This window comes from Schistocerca americana, chromosome 3, assembly GCF_021461395.2.
Source record: "Schistocerca americana isolate TAMUIC-IGC-003095 chromosome 3, iqSchAmer2.1, whole genome shotgun sequence".
NCBI lineage: Eukaryota > Metazoa > Arthropoda > Insecta > Orthoptera > Acrididae > Schistocerca > Schistocerca americana.
The window spans coordinates 165,329,674-165,337,976 of NC_060121.1; the positions used below are offsets into that span (position 1 = coordinate 165,329,674).

The window sequence follows — 8,303 nt, forward strand, 5'->3', positions numbered from 1 at the left end:
TACAGTTTTTAGTAATGTCTGATATTGCCAGGAAATGGAGAAAGCGCTCTTTATGTAGTTTATTAAAATTTAAATTTTGTCCAATAATCTTTTAACACCTATCCTACATTTACATAACACAACTAAAATAAGATGACTAACCAATTTCGGTTGTAAGTAAGAGTTATCTTCAAATCATGCATTTACAAAATGCAGTTTGAACACTAACTGGATATACCAGCACTAATGATCAAGCTGTGAACGGCATTAGTAAAACTTTAATTGTTTTTTATGCAGTTGTAAGCTAATGGCTGATGTGATTTTCGGAGATAGAGCCGGTTCGTTCAACCTGCTTCTCCTAAAATATAGTGCAGAGCTTGGTTCAGTCTTGCTGCGTTCAAAAGAATTGTCTTACTTATTCGTACTGCTTTCTGTAGGAATGCAAGTCACATCATGATGATTACTATTGGAATATCCAGTTCGTGTTCAACCAGCAATTTGCACATGATTTTTGTTAAAAAAATTTAAAATTTCAATAACATGCAGCTTTTAGCTAAGCGAATTTATTTCACTGTCTATTTAATCTTTGAATCTTTTATTTTTTCCGTTTTTATGTTAATATCGAAAATGTAATACAGTATTTTACCATTTCTGTAATACGCGCGTCTATAAACAGTCATCTCATACAAAGCCACAGTCAGCCTTTGACAGGCAGTAAAAAGTGAAGATATAATTATGTCAGTTAGTCAGATCTCTACGTCAGTTCCGTATGAAAATTTTGTCAAACCACTTACTCAAACTCACGTGTAACTTACCGGTATGTGTTATGAAATCTGTAGCGTAGTGCCAGCAAATTATCATAGAAAGTGATAAGTAGCAATAAATATGAATGTTGTCTTGCCATCATTATTAACTGTTTGCATGACGTAATAGTCACTGAAAGAATATCAAACTGATTAAATTCGATGAGACTGAGGAGGTCCCAAAATGATCGATGAGGTCACAATCACAAAATTCCATATAGCTTAAATAGTCTACGAGACTGAATAGAAGCTTATAATGCTATATATTTGTTATTTCAGCTAGGTAAAGGGTATGATTTGTTATTTACATTTTGAATGAAGATTCTCATAAAGATCCTACAAGATTATAAAGGTGCGTTTGTTTTATTATAAGTTTAATTAGGAGAGAAAACAGACCCTTTCATAAATAATTCTGCTTTTGAGCATGACGACCACACCTGAAAATGTTTTGCCACAATTTCCTCAAAATCTGATGAATATATAAGCTATTCGATGGGTACAGGAAAAGCGCAAATGAAGTACCAGTAGCGGCAAGTCATCTTAGGTGTTAGTTCTCTACCGTCAAAGAAGCAGAAGGAAAACAACGTCGTCGATCCACCCACAGTGAAACTATTATTTCATGATCATAGATAATCTGTAAGGAGATCCATCTGTGCAACAGCCGCTTCGGCATGTTCTGGCGTACCCTTGAAAGGCATAGTTTTCTGAAATGAACTGTCCATCATCTTACTTAATCTCTTAAGCACTTGAAAGTGAAATGATACCTATAAGATAATTCTCCGGTCCCTCGGAAGTATCCAGCTTTGGCTAATCGAGGTTTTAATCCTATGAATAGCCACGAAATTAGCCTATCAATTCGTATGAATTATTTATTAGACACTTTCAATGAAAGGTATGTTTTTCGTATCCATTCACCTATCACTGTGTACAGTTGTTAATTTAAATTCATGCTTCGTTCTGTAAATTTCTTGGAGAAATAGAGTTTCACAAATTACTTTCACAAATTAGCGGTCGTGTTGGAAACCGATTGCCATTGAAAATGCGTGGGACTAGTCTTCAATCCATCTTAGCTAGGTTCTTTTTGCGAGCATTATTCTTACGCCGCATTACATGGGTGGGAGTGGTACAACATTCCTTGTAGGAACAGTGCACCAATCGCATTGTTAGACCAGGAAATCGGACAACTTTATTAGTTTTGCGGACATGGCACGACCCATTACAATAGCTCCTTTCTGCCATTCTGTCAGCTCTCCATATCGATCCATATTAGCGCGCTGATTAGATACAACTGACTGGCGCTCAACCATGGCTTACATCTGCCGTAGAGAGTCACATTACCAGTTCTACACCGCCTACTGCAGGCTAAAGCGACCAATGTGCTCCTTTAAGGCTGTATTTTGTCTGATGGTTATTGTTTGTGGCTTCTTCAGATATTAAATTTAATACAATATGAAAAGAAACTACGAGTAAATTGCATTTATTGCTAAAAGAGACGTTTTTAGCCGACAGGAACAGAAACACCAGAAATAGCTTTAAAGCTTGCCTCCTTTAATTACCTTAGCCTGGGAGTTCATACGAGATAATGACACTGGTAACGCTCTATATCAGAGCTGACCCACATGTAAGTAAAAGCAATCTGACTGCGATGACTGAAGTTTCGGAGTGGCATGGACTTTCGAAAAGCACAACGGAAGCTAACCAGAGTTGACCGAGACTGACATTCGAATGCACACTGAAGACTTTATACAGCTGCATGCTGCGTGTGTAAATATATTGTATCTTATAACTATGTACGCTTACGTGGCCAGAGTCAGTTGACATAAAAGTTTTGTGGTTGTAGTTTGTAGATTCAGTCTGTCCAATGCATATGTTTTTGCCATTTGTGTCCTAGGCCACATAATAATCTGAAAATCCGGAGCTTGTGTGGTAGCAGAAATTACGTAGATGACTCTGTCTCCATCGGCACGTGTCACGTAATTCCATAGCGACACAGATTCACCATTGTAACTGCAATTTCTTACGTAATTGTGTGATCATTGCTTAACGCACGCTGCTTCACCACAACTGTAAATAAAATTGAAAACTGATAGGGTACATTTCGAGGATATAGTTCTGGAAATATTCTGCTCTTAGACCAGGGAGGAGGATGCGAAAGTCGTGAGGTCCCAAATGTACTCATTGTTTGTATACAGAATAATGTACTTCATAGATACAATTCAACAGACACTGTGCATTTACATCCACATACAATGTGAAAGATAAACGAAACAAAATATTATTATAAGTTCCTGAAACATCGTCTTACGAGTGGAAGAGCATTGAGATATGTCACATAAAACTCTGTATCATTAAATGAAAAATAGGTATTGATCCCCATTGTTCTAAAGATGTTCAAACTGTGAACACAAAGCTAGGGAAGAGAAAAGTAGGGGCTACAAAAATATGTATTTAGTTCTCGAAAGAATGTCATTTATACACTGGAACATTCTGAAATACCAAAATTTTAAGTGGAATCACTTCTGAAGCATTTAAGTTTTCACATAAGTCAAACGTTTCCTTCAAAAAAGGAGAATAAGAACTTTCAAATAAGCTATGTCAAATGTAAAGCATTAGCAGGGTTGAATTTTAACGTGCATACGGTTGGCATGTATAGTAAATTATATTTACTTAAGTAAAACGTTTCGACGTAAACTAAGTAACCTATTATAGGTAGCTGTCTAAATGATAGTGCAAGTAATAAAATTTATTGAAATAATGCATATACAAAAATTTCGTTATTTCCTGTGCACATAAGTTTATGCTCCACTAGTGAAAAGAGATTAAAAATAAAAATAAAATGTTACTGTCATCAGGAGTCGTATAAAAACAAGTGGGAAAAACATACTACTCTCTGTTATATGATGAGCAAAGACTCTATGAAAAATGGAACACCCTATGAATTTTGTAATATATTCAACAGTGCATAAAAAGAGAACTATTAAAATGAATAAAGGCAAGTGTACCGTAAGAAGGCCATTTAATTTAACCGTCCAACAGCAACGCGCACATGCATGGATGTGTAATGACGGAAGATAACAGTTTCGCCACAGCGTTATCATCTAGGACCTCCCACGTCGCTACCGCTAGACACCATAAAACCTGCTCTGATAACACGCAGTTATGGTGGCCCTCCATTTAGTTTGATAATGAAGCTGTTGTTGGCATTACTTATTAGCTTTATAATGAATATGCGCGCCTAAAGAAGATTTACCGGGACATAACATCACCTCGATAGCTTTTTCTCTGTATAATACGGATAGTTCATCACGTAGATAGTCAACAGTTGTCCGTTATGTTACTCCACGAAGATCATAAATGTATACGTGAGACATTTGTTTCCCCTCAGAGCGAAATACGCATACAAATTGAGGGTGAAGAAGCAGCTTACACCAGGTTCACGCTTGAGAGTACAACACTCGTTCCCCCTTCCAAGGTCCTTCCATTCCCTCACTTGCTATTCAAAGAAAATCGTCAACTGATAAATTTATTGTAATGCACCTAAAACAATACATACTGATAAGCCAAAAGGATATGACCAGCTAGATGTTGTGATACATCTGGAGCTCATTACTGTATCGGTACTGCGTAGCATTGATTTCACAGATCCTTGGTTTGTTTACACAGGTATGTGGGACCAGATGTGCCCACGACAGCAACACGCAAGTAACCAATCAGCTTCGCTGTTTGCGAGATGTCCGTTCGCGGGCGCCGGGCGATAGTAACCTGCCCTATGTAAATGTCACTTATTTCAGTGGATTCCACTACTGGTGCCCCGTGTCGTCGTTAGAATGACTTTCCACTCGTCTTTTCTCCTTTTGTATTCCTTTCTTATGTAGTTGACGTGTCCGCAACGGCGTTACGCAGCATTCAATCTCTTTTTACAAACGATTTGAGTACTAAACAGGAATAAATAGCACGACTAGCATATACAAATATAATTTATCTGTACTGTGTAGCTGCCTTGATTTTCTGTGACGGAATAAAACCAACCTTGTTTTCTGCGAATATTCACCATGCAAAGGAAACAATAAAAACTCTAACTCGTTTTTACAGAAATTTGCAGCCTACGTAGTACAGTGTTTAGAGATTGCGTAGTTTTGTTATCCTTTTCAGTCCTCTTGGATTTTTAAACTGCATCCGTGCCTGCATAATACATGAGTAACAGAGTTCGCCTGTGTGAAACACAATTGTGGTATTCACTAACGTATTACGATGAAATATTTTTCGCTATTATCAAAAACTAAGTGATTCACACACCCACCGATCGTCAAGATTGAGGAAAGGTGCAATACGGAAATCCAAGTTGCTGTCAGCTACAACAATAACTCTCACTGTTGACGTACACTAACGTCTCTAGCCCCAGTGTATGCGCGTGTGCATATGTGTGGTTTATTTAATCCTAATTTCCGATGGATATATTATCTGAGTATACATGTATAGCTGACGGAATGTTGTATTGATATAAATCTGTGCTTGAAACTGCTAAGCAGCTACAGAAAAACTAAATGTATCTTGAGTGTAAGATATAACTAGACATAAACATAAACAGTAGCAATACCCTCGTGTCCCATACTGTACACAGACACTTTCTATCACTTATATACTTGGAGGAAATAAATAGATATCGACTGAGGAAGTCACAAATGAAGTGAAGTATATATATCACTGCGGACTTTTTTAATATTGAAACTCTGCAGCAACGTGTGCGATCGGAAGCGATGACTATGTGTCCTTTCATGTTTTGCAAAAACAAAGTTTTCGTTCAGAGAGATAAGGACGTAAATCGTTGAGGGCTTGATCTGGGGCCTGTTTCTACTCTTATTCAGTGAGCTAGGTCAAGAAGCATACAACTTCCCGCGTCTTATCAGCACCCGTAGCTCCTGTGTGACATAGGTGTGAACATATGTAGAGAACCAGTTTTCTGTGTCTAGTCCTGAGGCGTCAACACTTTTAGGCACTTCGTTTACTACATCGATTCGTCTGCTGCAACAATTCTGAATGTGTGTTCACAAGCATGGCATTCCCACTTCAGAAACACTCAACAGACATTCTATCGTCATATTTGAGTTCCTTAGAGTCCTGTCTCAGAAAACATAACTAAAGACCACATCGTTCTGCGTTGAAACACTCGCCAGTGGAACAGCATCAGATGCGTTTCTCTTTCCCTGCTTCATAAAAGTTAACACATGGCTTACTTCTTGCCTCTTACACATTTACATCTCAGATTGACAGGTAAAAACCATAGTTCACACTGTTAAATTTCTTACTTAAGGGCTAAATCATTTTCACTCTCCGTATCTCTCTTACTCTTGTCCTTTTCTTTAACAGCAATTACAATATATATTGTGTTTAAAATCGATTTTGCATTGACTTACATTTTCATCAATTCTATAGTTAGACTATGTTCATTTAAACTTTCCGTCGTTTATGGGGCTATAAGGCAACACAGACGTATGATTAAATAGGAAAATAAATTGCCTGAGGGTTCAGTTAAATGTTTTTTTATTTTGTTGTACGTACTGGTTATGCCACGACCGACTGCAAGGCATCGAGCACATCGTCAGTTGAATGTCTTCACAACAGACATAAATTAAACTAGCACAATACACAACTGCATTACATATGTTATGCAAGCTGTGATATTATCTCGATAGTTTGAACACAATACTGCAAGTCTCTATAACGAACGCTGTCATTATGAGATGCATTCGAAGTTCATAAGAGTTCAGTACTTTTAATGATCTGCTTCTAAACAGAGGTGAGAATGATGTATAAAAGAACATATTTCCTGATTGGATCTAGTAACTATAAAATGCACCCAGTTAATGTTCTCTTTGAAGAACAATAAAACTAATGCTCACAGGCGTCCGCAAGAGCCAGGAGGGGACAAGAGGGAGCACTCCGTCGCCCTCCGCCACCCCCAACAGAGTTTTCATTAGTTACAGAGTCCACCTATAACAAATACTGAGTTGATAACTATCAGTCCTCTGGGATATAATAAGTTTTTGTCTAATTTATAAAATTTTGTTCTTGCGGTGTGACGCTTGGCGAAACGGGCTAACGTTTTTATATAGAAAATATTTCAGTTTTAGAGTCTTGTCCCTGCTTCTTCGTACTGCCACTCTCATGTCACATTATAATGATTTAATGTCACATAGTACACAACGTTAGCAGAGCTTCCCTGTCACGGATGTCTCCAGTAGACGCAGACTCGTATGAATGCCGTGTCTGTGACTTAAACCATGCGGTAAATATCGCTGTTGCATTTTGTTACGACCGGTTATTATGTAAGAGTTCCCAACATTTTAGCTGTATAATGTTCCCCATTGTGAGTTATAGTTGATTGGGAACCAGTTTTAAGTCTTTGTGCCTTTCTTAGAAGACTGCTACCTTGTTTTATAACACTTCACTCATTAGTGATACTGCGGTGACTTTTTTTTCTGATGCAAAAACACTCGACACGGGAGGACCATATCTCGAAATTTTCGTCAAGTTGATGCATAACCAAAGTGCGAAGTATATGTCATTAGCAAATACTCAAGTAAAATAATATCAGTGTATGGATGTACCTTATTAGTTGGTACTGTAACTTATGTATATTCCTGATATTAATGTATGGACAGTTAATCTTACTATCAACAACTTTCAATAAATTAGTTATTACATACACATTATACAATGTAATTGTGTCTTGTATTGCTTTGGTTTACAGTACATCTTCGCTGTGAACAGTTGCATCTAATAATGAGGTTAAAAATTTCAATGTCGATCACAGTATAACTAAAATGAGTAATCACATCAAATTCGTTTTCGTAAATATCTATGTTTACTTTGTAGATGTCTGGTCCATTGTAAGTGACAGGCTCTAATCCGGCAAGTATAAACGCGTAAATGCGTAGACATAAGCAAAAGACCGTGAAGTCTTCGTTGAGTCGTTCGGAAAAAAACCGCTAAAGCAGTGACGCCAGAGTGATGGCAGTGTATATTGTTTTAAATCGGATTCAGGAGAGGGACTTACTTGCGTGACGGTGGCAGTAGCTAAGAAGACGGACGGAGCTTCATAGCTGCCCTAGTTCCCCTGGAGGTAGAGCGGCCCGCTCGACAGGTGTGTAGGGACAGGTGGCAGGGAGCGGGTGACAGTGGACGCCGTGCGCTGCCAATGACCGACGCCCGGGGCGGCTCGGGCTCAACTGACGGCCGCCGCGGCGACCGGTCGGTGTGTTGGTGGGGGGCGGGAGGGAGGAGGGTGTGAGAAGGGGGAGGAGGGGAAGGGAGCGCCGAGCCCAGGCCGGTGGGCTTTGCTTTCCGCGCCCGGCGTTTGGATCGGCGCGGCCTCGACACAGAGCGATCGCACAAAGAGTGTGACTGGTGGCTGGCTTTGTCCCGCTCCCTGACCAGCCGGCGGATTTACGATTCGGCGGCTAACAGCTCGCGTCGAGTCTGGCGTGCGCCAGCCATAAAATAGTGTCAGTCACTTAAGTT

At 39.0% G+C, this 8,303-nt stretch overlaps 1 protein-coding gene across 1 annotated transcript in view; it reads right to left on the reverse strand.

The window, feature by feature from the left end:
• Window positions 1-7,988, reverse strand: part of LOC124607377 — an 863,509-nt gene extending 855,521 nt beyond the window's left edge. Inside the window, exon 1 of the mRNA XM_047139692.1 lies at window positions 7,840-7,988. The gene's annotated coding sequence lies outside the window, so the exon portion shown is untranslated. The remainder of the gene's footprint in view (window positions 1-7,839) is intronic.
• Between the last annotated feature and the right edge of the window lie 315 nt (window positions 7,989-8,303).